Below are 22,629 nucleotides of genomic sequence, written 5' to 3' on the forward strand. Positions count from 1 at the left end.
TGCCCACCCGTGAAAGTTAATTCAGGTTAAGGAAGGAAAACTCTTATCTCCGAATGAAGGGCTGAGACTCAAGCCAAAGATACCGCCAAATCCTGGATTTTTAGTCATTTCTTAACTTGGTGCACAGCATCAGGAGACCCTGAGCAAAGCCCTCACGGGGGCTGCTCTACGGCAGTACCCACCGGTCTGCCCACCCGGGGCCAGATCCTGCACAGTGCGGCCAGGACTCTGGTTCCACCAGCGCACCCAGCACGGCCGGGAGGACAGCGGGATCGGATCCCAGGATGCCGAAGCTATGGGAAACCCCAGGCAGGGGCATCGCTGCGGGTGCAAACCAGCATTCTGCAGCAGAGCTAAACACGAGTGGAGTTTAGCTAGGGGAGCCCAGGTGAATCTGAGCAGTGTTTATTTGAGCTCAGCAAATTGTTTCTCTGTGCTGAAGGACAACAAGCTAGGGGAGAAGAGAAAACCTACATGCCACTATACGGAACGTTAATCACCTTTCACACGTGGACCCAACAAAAAGTAAAATTATTTGGTGACTTCACCAGAGGCGCAGATGGGAGTCAGTTGCAGAACACAGACTTTCTAATTGCCTTTCTGGTCACTCCTGGCCACCAGAGAAAGCCTTCAGACATACAGAAGTGGCACTGAATCATGCAGAAGAAATACAATCATTTTTCAGTGTATTTTCTACATCATTTGAGCCCGACTACAACACACCAAGCAGGAGCAGAGTTCAGCGGGGGAAAGTCAAACGCTGAATGTCCCGGTGCCAGGGGACACCTCTGCAGCACAGCACCAAGCCCATGCAAGCAGCACCAGGGGTCTCCATCCTCCCCGAGGAGTGGGATCTTCCAGATGCTCCTGGCTGAGCCTCCAGGCAGTTCTCCTCCTGGAGGAGGTCCCATCTCGGTATGCAACCATGTTTCACAGGGGTTGACCACCAACCATCCTCACCAGCCTGGCATGATGCTGCTTTTCACCCACCAAACCCCCCCAGTTAATTCTAGCCTCTGTTAGAGGCACAGCAAGTTAAAGCAAAGAACCTTTTTATCCTCAATCTTCTTCTACCATCTCCATTTCACCTATGGGTCACAGTCAAATTCAAGAGCGAGGCGACCGATTTTGTTTCCCCCTGCACACGCTCTATCCTCCCATTTCCTTCCTTTAATCTGACGCGAAATCGTGCTTACGAAGCAAGAAGATAACACTTTTAATACCTCACAAATGCTGATGGGAATGCAGAATAAATGTATACCAAAGCATTTTCAGCCTTTTCCCTTCAGGACCTCCTCTCTGTATAGAAAAAATAACTAAGTTAAGCCAGACTCAAAGAGCTAACTTTTTCTCTACACTTTAGGAGTGATCTGTTCACCCATACGCATGAGCAGATTCAACCCAAACTCGTGCAACTGCCCAAAAGGATGATTTCTGCAGCAAATTGATACCCACAGAGACCAACACAATGATCCAATTCTGGTATTAAAGGAAAAAAAAAAAAAAAGGAAAAAAAAAGCTTGTCACCTTCACAAAAACATGTAACTCATTGTAAATTATTATAAAAATGCAAATCTGGTCATTATCACTACAGCTATTGAGTTATCCATGTCTATACTGAATAGGAATAGTTTTAATTTTAAAATTTAAAGCCATCTCCTTTTTTATAGGATAAATCATCCTCAAAATGATGTTCTTCAGCAGAAATACTGGTAAATTAAGAAGAGGAAAAACAGATTAAACACTCCTGTCACCTCCTTTGAAACCATACGACGAAGCCCAATAAGCAGATGCACACACAGGTGGTGCCAGCTGTGGGTTACAAACACAACGGGCAGCTGCTCAAGGGTCCGGGGTGATCCAGGAGAAGGAGTAAGAAGCAGTGGATAGGAGCACCTCCATGCCCCTCCTCAGATGCAAAGCTCAGGTTGGACATCGAAACCTTCAGGAGAAGCTGACCCCACTTCTCCACACAAACATCTCCAATAGGGTCTGTGTCCTAACTAGGAAAAGCCACTTTCAGAGCATGGTGCCAAGGACTTTGGAAGGTCTTACCTTTAGCAGAGACTAGTAATGAAACAAAAAAAAATTATTTAATTCCTAAACATCAGAAAGCAAATTGGATAGTGAATAAGAAAACCATCTACGTACCTGCTGGACATGAGTGCTGCTGCCCTGCGAAAGCTCTGGGAGAAGAAGATAATATCCTTCTGCTGGGTAAAGCAACGGCTCCATCTTGGGAAAACGCAAGGGGAGGTATTCCAGTAAGTGACAGGTTTGCTATAATCCTCAGGCCAGAGAGGCTTCCTTAACAACTGACATGGGGCAACCCAGGAGAAAACAGGGTAAAGAGATGGCAGGAATTTCCAGATGCTTTTGTCTGCAGCTGATGTTCTCCAGAAGGTTTTGGAGGTCCATACATCCCATGATCCTAAAAATCCTTGGGAGCTACCGAAAGAACTACGTTGTCAGGTTCCTCCAAACGTTACTCCGGACCAGTGGGAAGCACGGGGCTGTGACCTTCAAAGAGAGGAAAGGGACATGCTATTACACGACAGCTCTTACCACATTGGACGAGGCTTATTCCCATGCAAACTCATATCTTCTGATTTATTTTTGCACAGTAGGAAGTATTTGGGGGTTTTCTTCCCTTCCCCCCCCCAATTTGCGTGGTTTATTTAAATGAATGTCCCACTGAGCACAGGCACACCATGGGGCCATCATCTCCAGATGCCTCACAAGTGCCAGGTGATGTGAGAGGAGGAGGACAACAAGCCAGCAACTGAAGAAAAGTTCTCACCTAACCAACAGATCCTTCCAAAACACTTTTTTTTTTTCCCCAGAGGAAAGGAGACAGTTTTCCTCCCTTCTTTTTTCCTACCCCTTCTAGACCTAGTGAGGTGTCTTCTCCACCAGGGAAGAGAAGGATGGAAAGGCTTGTAAAGCGGCAGATGAGCAGGACCACCTGCCTTCCTGGTTTCAGAGGAACACATCCATCCATGGCTTGCACCATCACACCATCAGGAGCCTGCACCCAGGTCTGGCCCAATCCATCAGCCCAATCCATCCACCCTACCCCCCACATCTCAGAAACACGTGGCTCTAGAGTACAACAACCCTCATTGACCTCCTACCAGGCAGAAGTGGCAGACCTCCTTCCCACCTCCATGTTCAAAGAAAATAAACACGTCCCAGCAAAGTGGCTCAAAATACCCAGGGAATTAGTCATAAAGATTCTAGCATTTGATGTATATAACGCCATCAGAACCTGGGGGTTTTTTTGTTGCGTTAGTGTTCTGGTTTTCTAATCTGATCTTACTAATTGTGCTGGGAATAGATTGCTGGGATTTTTGTTTGTTATTTTAAGATTGAAAACTGTCGCACAAACACAGGCGATTGCGAGGCCCGGAAATAATGCCTACCAAGCACCCAAAGGAAACTCAAATAACTCTTTGCCCGACTCACTTTCTAGTTCATCAGTAATAAAAACAGCAGAGAGCAGCTGAGTGCTAAAAGGGAGGGGTTTTTTTGCTTTGTTTTAGCTCAGGCAGCACAGGAAGGTGATATCATTGTGTAGTGTAACCAAGCAAAGGAGTAATGAAAGTGCAAGCAAATAGATGCAATAGTAGAGGGTCAAACAAAAGGTGTGATAATCATTTGTTTTGCTAATTGTGTCAACAAAGTCCTCTCTCTCCTCAAACAGTGGAAACGTCATCGGATATTAAAAAGTGATTAAATGTATGAAACTCTATTTTTCCCCAGATGCTCTCTTTAAAGGGTTGATTAAGAGAATCGTGTTTATTTTAAATAAAATTCCACTGACTTTGATCACCTCAACCTGCTTTGAATCAAAACTTCTTCCTCCTTAGGGAAAACAACAAAAATTACCTTCTCTGCAGTAAAGATGCAGCCTTACCGCAACCCAAGCTAACCTGGGTCGTGATGCCACCAACGGGACTGGATGACACCGTAACCCATGGAAATCCAGTGTCTTTGCAATGTGTTTAGGTTGTTCCCTACAAACCCCAGCACACGAGTCAGTACAAAGCAACCGGCAGTCTGTAGACAGGTTCGCAGATGGAGTTGCAGTTGAAGTCTACTAATTCATGGAAAAAGAAATCTCAATTGCCTTGCCCTTGCTTCTATTTTTTTTTTTTTCCAGTAATGGGGAGAGTTAGGAAATGAAATATTCTCTGACGTCCCCTCCCTGTTCAATGAATCGAAGCTGGAGAAGGTCTGACTCAAACCCCTTTGGAAAAGGACTTGAATCCTCCAAAATAACTCCCACCCCACCAATTTACAGCAAACTTCAGCCACTCTGATGACTACATGACACTCAAAATGCCTGTAAAACCTATTTGTCTACTGCAAGAACACCCGCCTAAAATCCTTGAGCTAACGGTTTTCTCTATAAACCAACTACCTGTAAAATAGGAGCACTCAGAGATAAATCTCTGGTGCCAGAGAAATGAGACTTGCCCCATAGACCCAGTCCCTCGCTGTGCTGTGCCCAGAGCAGCAGCAGGGCTTTTTGTCCCAGCTCCACCACAGATGTGCCAATATGCACTTTGCCCACTTCTCCTGGGAGACGACCCCAACAGTCCTCACTGTCCAATGAGCAAAACTGTCATTGTCTTGTTTTCTTTTCTTCCTTTTATTCCCCCCCCACACTGCCCACCACATACACCACCGCCCACATCACTCCCATCAGCTGCCTTCAAGCCCAGCTGGGTGGAAGCAGAACCTGAGGGCTATGGAAGAGCCCAGAGACTGGCGTTCCACACATGCTGTGTTTTTACACAAATATTATGGGCTTTTCTAGTCTGGTTATAAGGGTTGAGACAACTGATAAACCAATGACAGATGATTAATGTTCATTTTAAGCATCTTTCTTCATGGAGGATCGTCAGCACCTTCCATCCCTGGATGTAAGGAGAAGATACCATCTCAGTGCTCCCAGTTTGGGATGAAGTTCAAACTCTTGTGCCCAGGAGAGATGCCTGAAAAGTCAACCTTTCAGTTCTTTGGACTCTGCCCTTAAAATGTGCCAGGTCGTTAAGGCTAAGCACTCTGCCTGCTATGAATATCCTACCTCCATCTCCAGCTCACAGCACTCCAGGCTCTCAGCAGACTTCTGCTTCCCCCCTCAAATCAGAGGGTCTTCCTCGCAGACTGCCTAGGACTCAGTATTGCCTAACGCCAACAGTTTAGATCTTGCCCTAAATAAATTACTGAAGGTCATGTGGTAGGTTGGCAGCAAAGCCTTGCAGAACATCCAGATTTTGCAAGTCACGGGCCAGCTCTTGAAAAACATATACCTCCTCCCCATCCCTTGAAAAACATATCAATCCTCTCCATCCCTTGATGAGGAATAACTCCGTTACTCGTACACAACAAGGGTTCAATCACCTCCGACACACCGAACACGCGTCCAGCTCTGAGCAAATAAGGCACCAGCCCCAACGCGGAGAGCAGCGCTCTGAGCCCACGGCTCCTCTCCAAGGGCAGCAAGAACAAGTCAACACGAGCTGAAGGAAACCAGCAGTAAGCAAAGCGTGCCCTGCTACAGAGAGCCCCCAGATGATTAATAGCCACATGAAAAAAGCTAGAGAGACTTGTTGCTAATTAGTTGAGAAATACTAGGGGAAAGAGAGAGGAATAAGGAGTTCCACCTGTTAAATTTTGACCATTAAAGAGTCCCAAGTGCAGTGGCTCCTTTTAAAAAACAAAAGGTGTTTTCTGTGCCTGTGTTTTTTGTTTTAAGGAAAGGGCTGTTTTTCCACTTCAGCATGTTCATTACAACCCAGCCATGTGAGTTAAGTGCAGTAAGGGACCTGTTAAACCTCACGATCTGCTGTAGTAAATTCCAGCAGTGACTTTATTATGGGCAAGAACGCAACCGGCAGCGTTCGCCTCTGCTGCTCCATCCTCCAGGCCCCCCGGGCAGCGTGCGCTCCCCTCGCCGACACCGATATCCCCTCCTAAACTCAGGGTGAACATCTCAAAACACTTTCACCACTTCCCCATGCAGAAGACCATTTCCAGGTGCAGAGACTGCTTATCAAAGTCAATGCTACCCAGCAGAGGAAGAAAAAAAAAAAAAAGAGGGAAAAAAAAAACCCCAAACTTTCTATTTTTCTATATATTCTCCAGCTTGTTTTAAGCGAACGGTTGCAGGTGTATTTGCTGAAAGGCAGCAGTTCACTGGATAGGTAACCCAGCACCACAGGCAAATGGTTTTCCCCCGGTTTACTGAACCAAAGCAGGCTCAGCACCAGCACTGGTGGAAGGAAGAAGGCAGGATCAAGCCCAGACTGTCCCCTGCAATAACGTCCAGCTGGTCAATCAGCTCAAGCCATCTCTGAAACCTCTCCCTGGATGTTACATCCCTGATCTTAGTTAAGTAGTTTTAAAAGAGCTATAGAATGAACCTAGCATAGTAATGACAATTGCAAAATCAGGGGTTTTCAGGTCAACAGGACTTGTGTTTTGTATCAGTGAGGAAGCATGAACTTGTTTACTTTATGGAGTCACAGGACACCAGTAAAAGTTTCTTCTACCATGTGCCTATGGTATTTACGTCCTTAGAGAAATCAACAAAACCCTAAAAACAAAATACTTCAAATATTATTCCTCCCCCCCCCCCAAAAAAAAAAAAAAAAAAAAAGAAAGCAAAAGCTGCTGCTCCTATTTCTCCTCACTCAGCAACAACAAGTTTCTGGAGTAACCTGACTGCGTTTGAGGGCTGCACAAGCTTGGCTAAGAGCCACATCCCAGGCAGTCTCCAGAGCTCCTAGGGCTTTTGCTCCTACAACAGAAAAAGCAGCTATGGCTGGGACATGATTAATGAGAGAAGGGCACTTCACAGATGCTCCACCAGCCTGGGACCAGGTGAAGACACCCAATTAACAGTGCAAATCAGCAGGAGACCATCACAGTCTGGTCATTAACCCCCAAGAGTCAGTAAACTTGCCTCTGCCCATCAGTCTGAGATACGCTCTGTAATACAACCCACTGTTTGCACTGCAGAGTATTTTAGGAAAACGATGTGAGGTGAAGGCAAGAACCATTTGTCATGTTCCACCCTACCATTCTTCATCTTAAAAGTCAATTCTTTTCTGTGAACTCCAACCAAAAGATGTCTGAAGGAGAAAGACAACCACAAATGGATCACCAGGTAGATCGGGAGCTCCAACCTACGCTCTGCTCAAAGACAACACGTTTGATAACACAAAGTGCACAGAAAAACGCTTCCAAGAACTACTGATTCTTGTAATACTTCCACAAGAAAGTGCACTTTTTAAAATGGAAGCCTAGATATTCCATTGAAGGTATCATCACAAAAATTCTTCTCCCTTGCATCCATCGCAGACTCTTCGCCCACACTCAGTATGGATCTGCCAACCAACCTGAACCAACACCCAAGAGATGGAGGAGCTGTATTTTTACAGCCCAAGTTCTCACACAAAATGCAGGTCTTCGCAAAGTGATTCAAAATGAGGATCACAAGCATGGACATTATTTAAAACACCGCTGAGATGCCTTACAATGAACCTTGTTCATTTAACCCTGGAGGGTTTTGAACACAAAAAGCAAAACGTTAAGCAAACGACCCACAATCTGATATTCTAAGTACCTAATGTCACCTTGGACCACTTTTCAAAGATTGATTTAATAAACTTCCGCTCCATCTGTACCAGCTGACATAGTTACACTGAGAGAGAAACTTTTAGAATGCTCCCTAATGGGGAGTGGGGGCAGATGCTCCTCTAACAAAACACCGTTGCACAGAAAAGACCAAAGGAACACATTGTAATGTAAATATTAACTAGCCTTTTTATAGTATTCAAGATAGGAATGTTCCCCATCCTAGTAACTGACAGCACCAAGAAAAATCGGGTTATATCATGCCATCGAAATCACCCTTAATATGGAAAACCTCCTCCTCTCTGCAAAAGATGCCTTACAATGAATCAGAGCGTGTCATTCTCAAGAGATACTGAGTTGTCTCACCTGAAAAAACTGAAAAATCACACAAAAACCCCAAGTCTATTGACTTTTCAGCCCTGAACCACTTCCAGCTCAGACAGACAACCTTACACTCTTGTCTGAGATGCAATCAGGGTCCTTGGGTTGGAGCCCACTGACCACTCAGTGATGCTCCAAGAGCATGGGTCACTCAGTAATGAGCTGACTCATTAAAAGCCTCTCCTTTTTCTTTCTCCTTTAATTTCAGAACATCTGTGCAAGACCCCAGCACAAACTGCTCCTCTTTTGCAATTACAACTTTATCTGGGTGCAGGTGAGACCAGGGGAGCTGTAACCTCGCTCTCTCCCTCCAGCTGCCCATTCCCACCACCAGCACACTGCTGGCATGGGGTGCGCGTGAGGGGCAAATCAGACTTGCAGATCCAGCGCAGAGGGATGTAAAGCCAGGGACAGCAGCCTCCTGCTCTCCCAGGACTGTGGATTCCGGCTTCAAAGCTGTTTTACAGAAATGCTGACCCCCCCAGGCTTGCTTGCAGAGATAAGCCCTGCACCTTCAAGTACAGGAGGAAATGGAGTTTTGTTTTACTTGTCTGCTTTCTTTTTTTAAACAGCCGCTCATTTAAATCAATAATTTCTACCCATCAACTTTAAGTACTAAAACAAAAGTCAAGATCCATGCATCAAAATGAAAGGCAGGTCCCCCCACCTGGGTGGCAGAAGGGCCCTTCCTGATGGTTTTGTTAAGTGAAGCACATCAATCAGCCCAGGGAGGACCAACATCACCACCCCAACATGGTACCCATCAACCCCACATGGTACCCCGCCACACTGCAAAAGCAGAGGTCCTTCAGCTCTCTCTTCAGTACATGAAGTATTTCACACTTACTGGAGGCTCTCCTGCCCCTCTGCACCAGCCAGGAAGGAGGTACAGATGGGTCACCACCCTGCCAGAAGCAGAGCCACACCAGTCCAAGCCACATCTAATTTTCTCTGCTCTACATGGGCCTTAAGAGACAGAGGAGGGCACATAGCCAGTTGTGGGTTGTGCGGTGCTATGGGATGGGGGCAATGGAAAAGGCCATGCGAAGATGCCTCACACAACTAATCCCACCACGTTTTGTCCTAGAAGTGAGAGTCAGCGCACGCTTTTTGCAACACCCCTCTGAAAATCCGCAAGCAGAGCGGGGACAAGGAGTGCAATACTTCCTGGGACTGTAGTCCTTATTCTCCAGGACTCCAGTTTGTACAGCCTCACACTTCATCTCTACCTTTTCTTCCACTCTTCCAACACATTTTGGTCTTACATGCACACAGGGGAAACCACATCTTAGGACAACCACACTTGAGGACTTGATCTGTATCTCGGCCCAGCTCCAGCAAGTTACCAACACAGCTGGACCTGTTGCGGGCTTTCACCAATCACGAGTGTGATGAAGTGTCTGTAGGCTCACCCCACCAGGAGCATAAGACACCTGACAGAATCATCACAGAGAAGATGCTTCACCGTTCAACAAGCAAAACACACAGCAATGGCAGAAGCATGTCCCCGACAGCAACCCCAAGGCTATGCTTGGGCTTTTGTTGGCCCACCCTCCCTTTTGGGACATTTTTCCAGGCTTAACAGCTCTCTGTTGCTAACTTTGCTGCTGGGGGGACATCAGCTCTGCCTTATGGGGGAGGGCGGTGGTGGGGGGGGCGTGCTAAGTCTCTTTACATTGCTATAAACCAGAGTTATGTGGCAGGTTTAAAATCATGGAGTTTGTGAGGGGTTTTTTTGTAATCCCTCAACAACTGAACCAAAGAGATGCCCACAGCAGACACAGATCATCACGACCTGGTAACCAACGTACAGGGATACCACAGCAATGCTCCTCCTCTCCCTTAAAAGTAATCAGAGGAGTTCATGTTTGTAAAGACTGTATAAAGTGTTACTGGCACTTCTTCCATTTCTGACATCAAATGCTATTACAAAAAGATGTCCACTTACAACAGTTCAAGCCACTTAACCATTTAAATATTTACCTCCACAACCGCAGCAGCAATCTCCTCGGGACAAGGGGACAAGGCTGCCCAGGTCTGCACATCCAATAGCCAGAGCAAAATGTCACATTGCCTCTTATGAACACAGAAGAAAAGTGACTGGAGACGTATGAGAGTCCATCACGACTTCTGAAAAGCCCTCGGTGACTCCACAACTGCTACAAGCATGCAAGAGGCAACCACTAGCCATGACAAAGACACGAATGGGACATTAGAGATGATAAAGAGTTCAGCTGCACAGAAAAGCCATTTTTGCGTGAACACTGCTAGGGGAGAGCCCTCCTGACCAGCTGACTTCTTCCAGAAGAAACAAAAAGACACTTGTTGTATCTGTTGGGGATGCAACCACTGTGGAGTTTCGCTTATGCCCAATGGAGCGTGCAACGGCTACAAGGGCACACAAACCGTGCAGTGATTATGGTCCTGTCCATTGGAGAGAAGCCCCGGATAAGCCTGGGTGGGAGCCCAATTAGTACACTTTTTTTTTTTAAACTCTTTAATTCTTTTAATTCCTTACAAGAGAACAGACAATTGGTATTTACCCATCCGCTGGCGTTCACCCAGGTCTCCATCCCACTGTTCACACCCAAGCGGGCACCATTTCACCTCCTGTGCTGCCGGCGGGCTCCAACAAAAGCCTCTTTCTCTCCTTCGGTCCCATATGCAGGCATGTGTCAGCAAGGCTCTCCCACCAGTTAGCTCTTCCACCAGCCCATGTCTAGCCCCAAAGACCCGCAAGAGCTCTCACAGGTACACGATGGAGCTGCTGCTCCATCTCCAGAGCTGCTCAGCTGCATCCCGATGTGCAGCCTGGTGCTGGGCTCCCGGCCTGGGCACCACTGTGGGATTCCCAGGAAATTGGGAAGCTTCGCTGCAAACTCACTTCTTGCCTTGGCCAAAATGAGCCACGGCTTCCCACACCTGGCTTGGTCACTGTGAACCATGCCAGCTTCATAGAGTGTCACTTAGTCTGAAGCTTGCAGTCACTTTTTGCTACCTTTAATTTATGACTTTTAGTCTACAACATTAGTTACCGGCTTACAATAAAAGGAAAAAAGTATCACTAAGCCAGCGACAAAAATAATCCTCCTGCTCATTACATTTTCGGTTCTTTATCTTAGACCTGTTCTTTAAGCCTTCAAGATCTCAGCTGTCACCATGAAAGCTAAAAACATGCTTTATAGTCAAAGAAATTCTGAAATTCTCACAAGACTACACCACTCGAGGAACAAAGGAGTTGTGCTAAAATTATGAAAGTGGCTAAAAGCAAGATTAATTAGATCCTATTAAAAGAAAAAAAAAAAAAAACAGAAGACACCAACCCCTTACTTTTCAAAGGTACAATCAACCAACTCGAGGGATTTCCTTCGCAGTTGACGTTTGTTTTCATCAAACCACTGCAGCCTCCTGAAATCCCTCTACTACATTGGATTTGCAATTCTCCCTGTTAAACCATTTATACTACCACTGCTTAAACTCCAAGAAGCTTAAACTCCACCGGAGCCAGGCTGGTGGGGTTGGTCCTCTGGAAGCACCACTGGGACAAAGACTCAGCAGAAGACCTCAGCGCTGGCAAAGTTTGATCACTGTGGCATTGAACCAATGCAGCTCTGGCCCCACAAACACCAAATGGATTTGCTGGTCCAATGAGGCCAAAAGCTGACATTTCTGAGCCCACTGCCCTTCTCTGTTCTATTCTGGACCAGCTCAACTCATTAACTCCAAAGGAAACCCCCCCACTGCTCTTTGCTGGGAGTGGTTTTTTGCAGGTAAAGCAAACCAGCCCAAAGCTAGTCGAGAAGCAGCATGGGGGTAAGGGCCGAGAAGGAAAAAGCCATTTGTTAATGAGCGTAAATCACCCCTTGCATGGCTGACACATTTCAAGCTTAATATCTGGCTCCTTTTAAAGCTGAATTCTTGGTGGCTGCCTCCTCCTCCAAGAACCGGACGGGAGCCCAGTGGTAATGACTTTCCCTGTGCACTGTCACACTTGGCTTGAGGTCCGAGCATCCCCGCGGAGCCCAGGAGAAGCCCCACGTGCTCCGGGCTGGCACACGGCTCCACAAAGGCAACTGAGGTGAAGATTTCAAAACATCTCTGGGAATAGCAGCGCAGAGACATTTTGGCAGATTCGGCTCTGTCTTCCTGTTACTTTTTTTAAAGCTCCCACTTATTAAGGGCATATGTTCAATATTCCGTAAATAATAACAGAAAGTGTTTGCCATTAAACCGAAGCCCATGGAATAATTTGACTCATTTCAGCTGGCAAATCCAAATAAATGATGACTGCCCACTGCTACAGGCAGCTTTAAAGTGCAGCTCAGTGAAGTCAACAGGCACGAGCTCAGGACCTTCTTGAGGTGAAAGAAAATATTATTATTAGGAAAGATTTCATAACAGCGTAGGATTAGGCTTCATCCAAACATAGATGTTGCATTTGTTTAACTAAAACCAGCGTGGAAAAATTTTATTTATTGCACCATAGAGTTACATTATGAAATTACAGCCCAGGACTCATTTTTCTGCTGATATCCAAGAGCGAGCCCCTTTCCTGCTGATGCAAAGACTCCCATCAAGGACTGCACTCCATCTCTACCTGCCCTGTCCCAGGGTCACTGTCTTGTACCTGCAGAGCTCTCCCTACCGTGCGCCACGATTTTAATCCTTATCACCAAAATCAACTACCAAGTCCCTGCTCCCATCACTCTGCTTTCACCTACATCACCTCCATTCTTTGTCAAGATTACTGCAGCCACATCAAGAGGAAAAAAACCAGAAACACAAAAACCCAAGATCTCTGAAAACACGTCTGGTTCCTGTACAACCCTCTCCATATTTGCCAAATAAACATATAGCCCAGTAGTGGCAGGGAACTGCAGGGAACCAGCTGTTTGCTCCTCGCCCCCGGAGCTGCCGCCCACCAACCCTGCACCACGCACCGAGAGGGCAGCGCTCAGGCTCCAGCCCATCCACGCCGATGGATGACCTCCCCGGGTTGGCATCTCCATCATTTTGATGCTTGAATGTGCACGCAGAACCAACTAACCTTCCTGCAACCTAAGAGGAGTTGGGTTTTTTTTTATTTTATTCCAAGACTGGTGATGTACTGCACCTCTTCTCACCCATTTATTGCTACTATTTTTTTTTTTATTTTAATCACCTCCAGGCTCTTAAATGCTTAAACCCCAGGTTTTCTGAAGAGCTTGCATGCTGCTTCTGAAATGAATGCCGCATGTTGGTGTTCAGACTAGAGTGACGAGAAAAATAACTAAAATCAGGATTATTTTGTTCCTACATTAGCATTTAAAGGCATCAAAGGAATTCCTAGCCACATACCACTTGCTGTACATGAATGCAGCTGAATACTATATTTACATTCAGGGCCTGCTCCCTGACTTTCAGCAGAACCTACAGTCCAAGAGGTCCCTTTTCTTTTGCGGGGACGATGGCGCAGGGTTGCCCCTGCCCACACATCCCACGGTCAGGCATTACTGCCCTCTGTGCCGCGGCCCCGTCACTGGAAGCGCTGCCTCTGCTGCCCTGCCAAGGCAGCGACGCGGGTGAGCGCTCTTTGATTTGTTCCAGGGGAAAAAAAACCAAAAGGTAGGGCCGGATGAAGCTGTTTAAACGTCCATTTGAGCCCACTGGATGGGGAGGGAAAACACCTGGGGTCTGTACAACTGCTCCTGCAGCACTGACCTGCATCCACCGCTTCCACGGCTCCCCTGCCCCAGGCTCAGCTAAAACCTGCACAGGGGATTCTAGGAGGGACACACCAGCGTCTCTACCAAACCCACAGGTAAAGTCAGGGACGTCTCTTACCACTGTGCAAACACACTAACAGCAAAAGCAGATCCATCTGTCACCACCGGTCTGAAGCACCCGAGTTGTGCCCGACACAGAGCTGCTGCCTGTGCTCTCAGCCTGGCTCCCCTCCTTCCCGGGAGCTGCTTAAGACCACAACCAGCCTTTCTTAAGCTGATTTACCCCTGCCAGGAGCAAACAGTCCCACCTCAGCCTCTCCATTTGTCTCAATGGAGTCAGGATTTCTTTCTCATGGTCATAATCTGCTCCAGGGAGGGCAGGGGAACAGAAGACCTGTTTTCATGTAGATACCCATCCTTTATCACCAAGAATGGAGAGAGATTATTGCAGGTGATACTATAGTTCCTTAAGTGAAGCAATGGTAGCCCCAAACCATAAATCAGTGATCCAGCCTGCAAGGATTCAGGGGCTATCTGGCTGAAAGATCTGAAATAACTTCCTTCTGATGACTGCTCATCAAGACACCCTTTTTGTCAACCTCCTTCCTAGGCTGAACTCATTTCTCATGGGGATGATGCTGGAGCAGAAGTCAGCGGACTCTCCAGAACTACCTTCCCCATTTATTTAAGATAGCAAATGCAAAGCTGATACACACGGTACATAATCAGACTGCGGGATGTATTTGGTGAAGGAAGCTGCCATGGTTAAAGGAAAAGAAAAGAAGGAAGGAGAGGACACTTAAACACATAAAGAATATTACAGTAAGTGGCAAAGTAACAACTGAACTTCATGATTCAGGGCTAGAAAAAAAACAAAAAAAATTTAAAAAAATTATTATAGGCGATCAATCAGTTTTTTCTCAAGAAGATGACATCTCCTGCCCTCCTCTGACCCATCCGATGCTGCTTATTTGGGAGTCGGGCTGTTGGATTAGACACGCTTGTGGCTGACGCAACGCAGCAAACCAAATGCTGCAGCGTACCTGGCCACCGGTGTGTGCTCCTGTGGCTGGGTCCACGCACACGGTCCCAACGCTGCCCCGCGATCCCGTGATCCAACACGATCCCGGAGCCGCGGGGAGCTGGCGGCAGCTGTGGCGTGATGCAGAAAGGCTATAAAAAGCCAAGGACGCAGCCGGGAAAGCGGCGGCCGAGCTGCTCCGGCAGCATACCGGCATCACCTTTCACCTACATCTGCCAAGCCGCTTTCCCAATAAAAGATTATCTTGGAAAAACAAGCCCCGTCACAGCTGCTTGCTCCAACAGGTCCCGGGATCAGAGTTATGTCCTCGTAGGGCACAGCGAGCTAAGGGTGCAGAGAGGGGAACAGCCCAAAGCCGTCCCTCAGGTCAGGGGGATCGGAACAGGCCATCCCGGGATAAGGGAGCTTGTTCCCGTGGGGCAAGCAAAAGCCCCAGCAGCTTCAAGCAGAAGACGTGATGCCCCCTTCCCAAAAAGGGGCCACCAGGGAACGGCACAGCAAGAACATCACCGGCATGCTGAAAAGCCCCAATGGCTCTTTCATCTCCATCCCCTGGCTCTATGGCCCGGCAGCGAAACCCAACAGACTGAGGAGGACCTCAGAGCTGGCGAGAGGTCTGGGATATCCAACTTAGGAGACCCGTAATGGCAAAACATATCGGAAATGCATCAACCCCAGAGAAAGGTGCCAGAAACTACCGTCAAAAGGATGTTTAGATCCTAATCTGATGTTGGTTCCACCAAAATCCTCTCAATGCTTCCCACGCTGGACCAGGCTGTTCATGCCTGGTCACAACTCGGCTGCACTCTCCTCCGCATCCTCCCCAGCACGCAGCTAGCTCCAGCTGATGTGCTGACTTTCCAGCAGGATGGACTGCCGAGCTACCAGCAGTGCTGAAGCCAGTCAGTGAGCCATCAGAACACCCAAAAAGTTATGTTAGCTGCTTATTTGCTACGGTTTTGGTCTTCCTATCTGGGTTCATATTGATGGCAATTTTTAATTATTTGTTTATTTTGGTATCTATATCTTTTTTAAGTCCTCCTATACCTCTTGCAAGTCATCCACATGCTGTCACTATATACACATCACCATACCAAAAAAAAAAAAAAGATACCGCAGTCTTGATTATACAAAAAAAACACCAAAACCAGGATTTTTTTTCCTGATGGGTAAACTGATATATCAAAGGAAAAGAGCCTCACACAATACAGCAACAGGGCTGCGAACGTAAGACTGGCAGAAGAGTCAGGACTCCTTAGGAACATGCTTTCAGGAAGAGAGTGGAAAGATCCTGGTAGATATTACCATTTTTTCCTACCTCAAAAGCAGCACAGATTGCAAAGCTGATAAAAATGACCTGGAAACCTATACTGGAGTGCCTTGGCCTTGATTTTGATCTTGAAATAACCTGGCCCAAGCTCAAGAATAATTTTGAATGTTTATTTTTAGAATGCATTACCTTCAAACCTCCAAACCTGCCCTTTAAATAGTTCGACCCGTTAGATACCTTTTCCATTTTTTTCCATGAGGTTGAAAACACGATCTGTGAAGTCACATTTATCAAGAGTGACTTGTCCATCACCACTATCTCGTAAGTACTTTCCCAAGGAAAGCGGTGTTCGTTTCACAGCAGATGCAGGCTTTCCCACCACCTACCACCAGGAAATGCATCATGTCGATATCCAGACATGCCAAAGCCAGCCTGCTCTTTCCACGGCTACACCAAAGCTCTGGCCTTGAGTTGACAAAGCCCAGTTTAGCTGGGAACTGTTATTCTCACCGACACAAGCCAAACGCATATAAGAACTCACTCTCTCGGGGCTGTATTTTCTCACAGCTGCCAACCTTGGTCCACCTGGCTGCTCAAGCTGGATGCAAACAGCTTGTCTGAAGCAACTTTGAGCATATTTTAACTTTATTTGAGGTCTGTGCGTTCTCAGCCAGGTTTGGGAACATGCACAGCTGCCGCACGGTTCCCCATGCAGTTCATGTACCAGCACCAGTCAGGACTCAAAAACGGGGGAAATATTGCTGATTTTCCTTAAACGGAAACAGTCATGGTGGCAGAGATCTGCACAAATGCACCCAAGACGATATGAGGACATCCTATTTTCCTGTCTTCTCACGAGTGTTCACGATGGTGTAAAGCCATTGAAGACCACACACGGGACTGGTGGGGGGGGGGGGGTGGGGTCCATTGTCCAACCCTAACGCAGCGTAACGGAGCGGTATAAATAGCCTCACTTGTGGGGCACCGGGGGATGAGACCTTGTGATCCTCAACTGCCTTAACATCCCCACTTCCTGCACCTCCGGGTGCTCCCCCAGAAAGGGACTTCTGTGAAACTGTGAAACTAAACTTCTGTGAAACTAAATGCAAGCCCTCAAGCATCCCCATGGACCCCCACAACCCAGAAGCCTGCAGTGGTTTATTGTATATAATTTTAAGTGGTTCAATTGCACTAATGAAGTCCTATTCATCAGGATGCCCTGAGGCACGTTAAGCCACAATACCTAAAGATCACAGCTCTGCATATCTAAAGGGACCAGGAATAACTCTGAAAATTGTGAACCCTCCAGAGACCATGTGATGAGCCTTCCAGTGAAAAGGATGTTTTTTAAACACAGTGGTACAGTAATCACCAGACAGGATCAAAACCAACCACCACTCTTGCTCTGCATCCAGCCTCCAACCTCAGACATTTTGGAGAGCAGATCCACACAGCCAGCAGGTGTGAGAGGACGCTCCCACCGGTACCCACCACCGGCACGCACAAACAACTTGCTGCATTCTCCAGATTAATTAAATCAACAGTTTAAACTAATTCCTCAGCTGCGACTGGTAGCTGGTGAGGAGCTGACATGGTTCCCCTTCTGCCACCCATGGCAAGCACAGCAGCCTCCAGGAAGCAGAGCAGACAGCTGACAGAGATGATGACATCTATCACGGCGGTTGCATCGCTGGCAGACCACCTGCCACAACCCCTAGAGGTCCACTTAACCACAGGGTCACTGCTTAAACCAACCATGTACTTCCATGTAGATATAAAGATTTTTTTTTTTTTTCTCAGATAGCTTTCTTCTTGTGTTTTTGCCCCATCAGACCTATTCTGAATCTCACCAGGGTGTAAGTTCGTATCTGGCAGTACAGGAGGGTGCTGATTCCCTAGCCCAGGTGAGCTGAAGCAAGACAGCTTGGGCATTTGCTACCCACCACTGTCCCCTTCACCCCTCCTCTTACAGGAGACCACAGAGCACCAACAGCAACCCGTTTCAGGTGACTTTAATGTGCCAGGTTACAAGGCATGACAACACCTGAGCTGCTTCATGTGGTGGCCTCCATTCCCACCTGTCCCCAGACAAACTCCAGGAGAAGTGGTGTGGGTCTGCAAGTGCTTCAGCCAGACCAGCTGAACCTCCTGCCAGTCAAAACCTTGCATAATATGTCACTGTGGTTACATAGCATCCTGACCTCAACTCTCCAATTTGGTAACTCAGGTACTGGCTCTACAGAGATGAGCTCCCACGATCATCTTGTACCAACAGCCCTTCATAAAGGCAGAGCCACCCAGCGTGCTGGGAAGCGGCGAGCACAAGCAGGTCCTGCACTCTAGTAAATGGGGGTACGTCTGGTTTCAGGGACTCGCTGAGGCAAAGCGCCAGGTCTTGAGAATGGTCCTTCCCACTGCCAAGACTGAGAAATAATAAAAGCTGGATGAGGAACATAAGAAGGACATGGAGCTGTTTGAGTGAGTCCAGAGGAGGCCACAAAGACAATCAGAGGGCTGGAGCACCTCTCCTATGAGGACAGGCTGAGAGAGTTGGGGTTGTTCAGCCTGGAGAAAAGGCGGCTCCGAGGAGACCTTAGAGCAGCCTTCCAGTACCTGAAGGGGCCTACAGAAAAGCTGGAGAGGGACTGTTTATCAGGGAGTGTAGTGACAGGACAAGGGGTAATGGGTTTAAACTGTAAGAAGGTAGGTTTAGATTAGATATACGGAAAAAATTCTTCCCTGTGAGGGTGGTGAGGCACTGGAACAGGTTGCCCAGAGAAGCTGTGGATGCCCCCTCCCTGGAAGTGTTCAAGGCCAAGTTGGATGGGGCTTTGGGCAATGTGGTCTAGTGGAGGGTGTCCCTGCCCATGGCAGGGGGGTTGGAACTAGATGATCTTTGAGGTCCCTTCCAACCCAAACCATTCTATGATTCTATGATTATATGAAATGAGGGGAAAAATAAAACAAATACCCACAACATCAATCATGGTTTGTTTGTTGTTTCAAACAGCTGCAGCAGAAATTCTGCTTTTATTTTTGCTGGCTTTTCTCTTCCCCCCCCTCGCCTTCCCTTCCACACAAATGAAACAAAGCATGGAAAGCAAGGGCTCTGCCAGCGTCTGTTCTGCACTGACTGTTCATTCCTAAGGGCCAGCCAGGGAGATGGACCTCCAAGCACAACCCCCGCAAGTACAACTGGATAGATAAACCTCTCCCAGAAATGAAGCCCTTACAGTAAAGTACACGTCTACTTCAAACTGAACTGCTGCAAAAAGCATCTTTATCCATCTACAGCAGGCGCTTGTCCTGCCTTCATTGCATGAGTAGCTGGAGGTGCAATAAACCCACAGCACAGAGGAGGACCTCTTGAAAGCCGGGTGAACCATGGCACTGTCTAAAAGCTTTGGTGTTTCACTTCAGCTCCTGTGACCGCCATTTAAAAAATATGCAAATGCTTTAAACAAAGAACTAAAGCACCTGAAGTCTGCAGAAAATTGGAAGTAGAAGTTTCATCTTAGCAGCAGAAAGTCTATTATGAACAAAACTATCACAGAATTACAACTGTATCTTCTTAGTCATCGCTGCCACAATTATAACCAAAAATAAATATGCCATCATATTACATGTACTTTTTATACCCCATATTGCCAAACAATCCTGGTAAAGAAGACCCAATCATGAAAAATAAACCATTTTCATTTTTGCTCCTTCTAAATACTGCAGTTTTCCGCAGCGGTGCCAAGCTTGGGGCTCGGTGCCAGAGCTGGGTGAAGGTCAGTTTTAGTTAAGGCTGGTCCCACTAGAAATTTCACCTCTTTCTGCAGGTGAGCGCAGGTGAGCACAGGTGAGCTGGAGACATCAGCGCAGCAGGGCTTCAAGAGCAATGCAACTCTGGAGAACGCCAGAGTGAGAAGTATTTCTGGTAGATCTAAAGATGTAAGGCTACACCAACAACAGCAGAATAGCCTGCCTCCGAGATGCTATGTCCCACCTGGGAGATTACACTCCAGAAGGCTGTGTTTGAACGGAGCCCGATAGAGCATCAAGCTAGCAGGAGCAGGAGGGGAACAACGAGCCCCTCTGAGACGAGAGGACAGAGCAAGCTGCCTATGTTGGACCTGCATGGTTCGGGGGGGGGTGAGACCACTGTCTGCATCACAGAAAGAGTGATTTAAGCTAAAGGAGAACACTGGTGCAGGAACAAATGAGTATCACCTGGCTATGAACCCCTTCAGGCTGGAGCAAGAAGGTCCCTAGCCATGCCCAGCTCTGGATGCCTTCCAGCAGTTGCAGGGCAGGCAGCCCAATCAGTCTTAAGATGCAGCTTGATAAATTTAGAAATGAGATTATATCCCTTGGCTGCTCAGGAGGGTAAGGAAGATCATGATCCCAGCAGTGTTTTATGCACTCTTGTGTTCCACCTCTCATTAGCAGCATTTGTTAACTGGCTGCTGCTTATCCTCTACCACCTAGATGCCACAACTCTTAAAACCATCCCCTCTGACAGGAACTCATTCTGGACATGTAACAGGACGCTCTGGAAACCCAGAAAGAGAAAGAAGTAGAGAAAGAAGTATTATTTACCCCATTTTACAGGTGTAGCAACAAAGACAGGAGGAATCTGCTTCCACGCCACCAGGAACCACTTCTCAGCATTGAGCTATGCGTCACCAACATGAATTACACATCAAGCCCAAACTACCAGCAAGGACAAAACCACACCATGACAGAGTGCCATATGTCGTAGGGATCACCCCACTCTTCCAAGGACAAGAGCTCTCGAAGTTTTCAATTGAGTTTGCTCTGCCCTATTTTTGTTACCCTTTGCCAGCACTTAAATAAGGCTCCACCACCCTTGTCTACCACTGAACGTTCTTCATGTGCATGCTACAATAAATCCCATATAATCTTCTCTACCTGACTAGGTTTTAAGAGAAGGGTTGTCCCTACCACCTCCCAATGTGTCTCCATCCCACTGCCCAGCAGCCCCCCTGCTAGGGCAGACACTCTGATTTCTTATCCCCCAAATACTTCCATCACTTTTTTGGGATGTCTTTGGAGATTACTACTCAATGTTCTTCTAAGCCATTTGTTTTCAAAGGCACTCAGATACTTTGCCTGTACCTTTGATAGGTTTCCAGCTTTCAGATCCATATGTTTAGATAAAAATTACTTTCAAGTCCAAGATTCACAGTTTAGCCTTTCAGCTGCAGATTTTCAATGACCAAATCTCAGTTAAGCCAGTAAATGCAGCTGCTGCTGCCTTGCCAATGTGTGACACCATTTCCTTCTGGACATCCCCAGCGGCTCCTATACAACTACCGGGATACGCAAATGGATTCATTTCTTGTATTCCACTGCCTTCTAACGTAAGGTTTGACTCGGGAGCTGCGAGGGTTTTCAGGAGACCGGTGGGTTTGTACCAGCCAGGACACCTCCACCTCCCTGTGAGGCTGGGAGGTCTCTACTTGCACGTCTGCTCAGCGGTCCCATGGACTCCACGGCGTGCAGTGAACTTCGGACCCCGGGTTTGCCTTCAAACTCTCAGCCAAGTGAACGGGAAAGCCCGGCTGGATACAGACACCAGCTGCAGCACGGGCTGTACCCAGGCTGAAATACTCATTGGCACTGAGGATGCAGGGGAAAACCTGAGCACAGGTTCTCCAGCCTCCATAAAGCTTGGGGCAACCAGTTGGGAACAAATCCGAAGCCACCCCAGCACCGTAAACCACAGGGTACATCCCCTAAAATGCTCCAGCTACAGATGCTCAGGAATTACCAGGAGTTTTCCTTTTAATCCAGATTAAGACAGCACCCAAATTTACTCTGGAATACAAGTCTGAGCTTAGGCAGGTCTTGCTGTGCACAGCTGGGTTGTCCCAGGCGCTGACAGCCGGGTCCAATCTCTTGGAGAAGCTCCACCTCCAGCAAAACCTCATCTACCATGAAGCCTCCCCACCCTTCAAGAGAAGAAACTACAGTCACCGATAGCCCCAAGGTGCCGAGGATTACTTAACATTTGGACAACCATGTGGAAGCAAGAAGCCCTGTGAAAGCACAGGGAATTATGCAAATACAAAGCGAAGAGGAAGCATCGCCGGCATCTCGTACGTTTGCCCTCATTCTATCAAAGCCTCGCAGCGGTAACGTGTTCCCCCCCCCCCCCCAGTAAAGCTGCTGGGATCACGTCACCTGCTTTAATGCACTCTTCTCTAGCCTCTTCTACGTGCCAGGAGCACATGATTTTAATCAGTATCTCCACTTCTAGATTTAGTATAAGGGGAGCGGATGTTTGCAAAGGGAATCCACTTCTCATTTCAGACTCTTGACCAGGCTCAGCTGGATGGATATTTATTTAAAACATGTCCACCCTGCCTCCCTGCTCATATGCCAGGGGTTGCTATCATCGTGGCATCACAGGTGACAGCACTTCGGCAGGCAAGGCTGACCTAAGCAGGCTGACTGAGGGAAGGCAGCGATCAGGCAGGCTGGGGGAGCAATCCTATGTTAAGGTGCTGGGTTTGACAGGGAAAAAGGTCTGTCTGCATTCCAGGTCAGCAAAGCAGAGTAAGAGCACTTACTCC

General features: G+C 47.4%; 1 long non-coding RNA gene across 1 annotated transcript in view; it reads right to left on the minus strand.

Moving 5' to 3' along the window:
* Positions 1-1,762: 1,762 nt before the first annotated feature.
* LOC142600304 (uncharacterized) overlaps positions 1,763-22,629 on the minus strand; it is a 45,392-nt gene continuing 24,525 nt past the window's right edge. Inside the window, exons 2-3 of the long non-coding RNA XR_012833698.1 lie at positions 2,152-2,520; positions 1,763-2,067 (exon numbers count right to left, since the gene is read on the minus strand). This is a non-coding gene — a long non-coding RNA (uncharacterized LOC142600304). The remainder of the gene's footprint in view (positions 2,068-2,151; positions 2,521-22,629) is intronic.

This window comes from Balearica regulorum, chromosome 2 (genome assembly GCF_011004875.1).
Source record: "Balearica regulorum gibbericeps isolate bBalReg1 chromosome 2, bBalReg1.pri, whole genome shotgun sequence".
Taxonomy (NCBI): Eukaryota; Metazoa; Chordata; class Aves; order Gruiformes; family Gruidae; genus Balearica; species Balearica regulorum.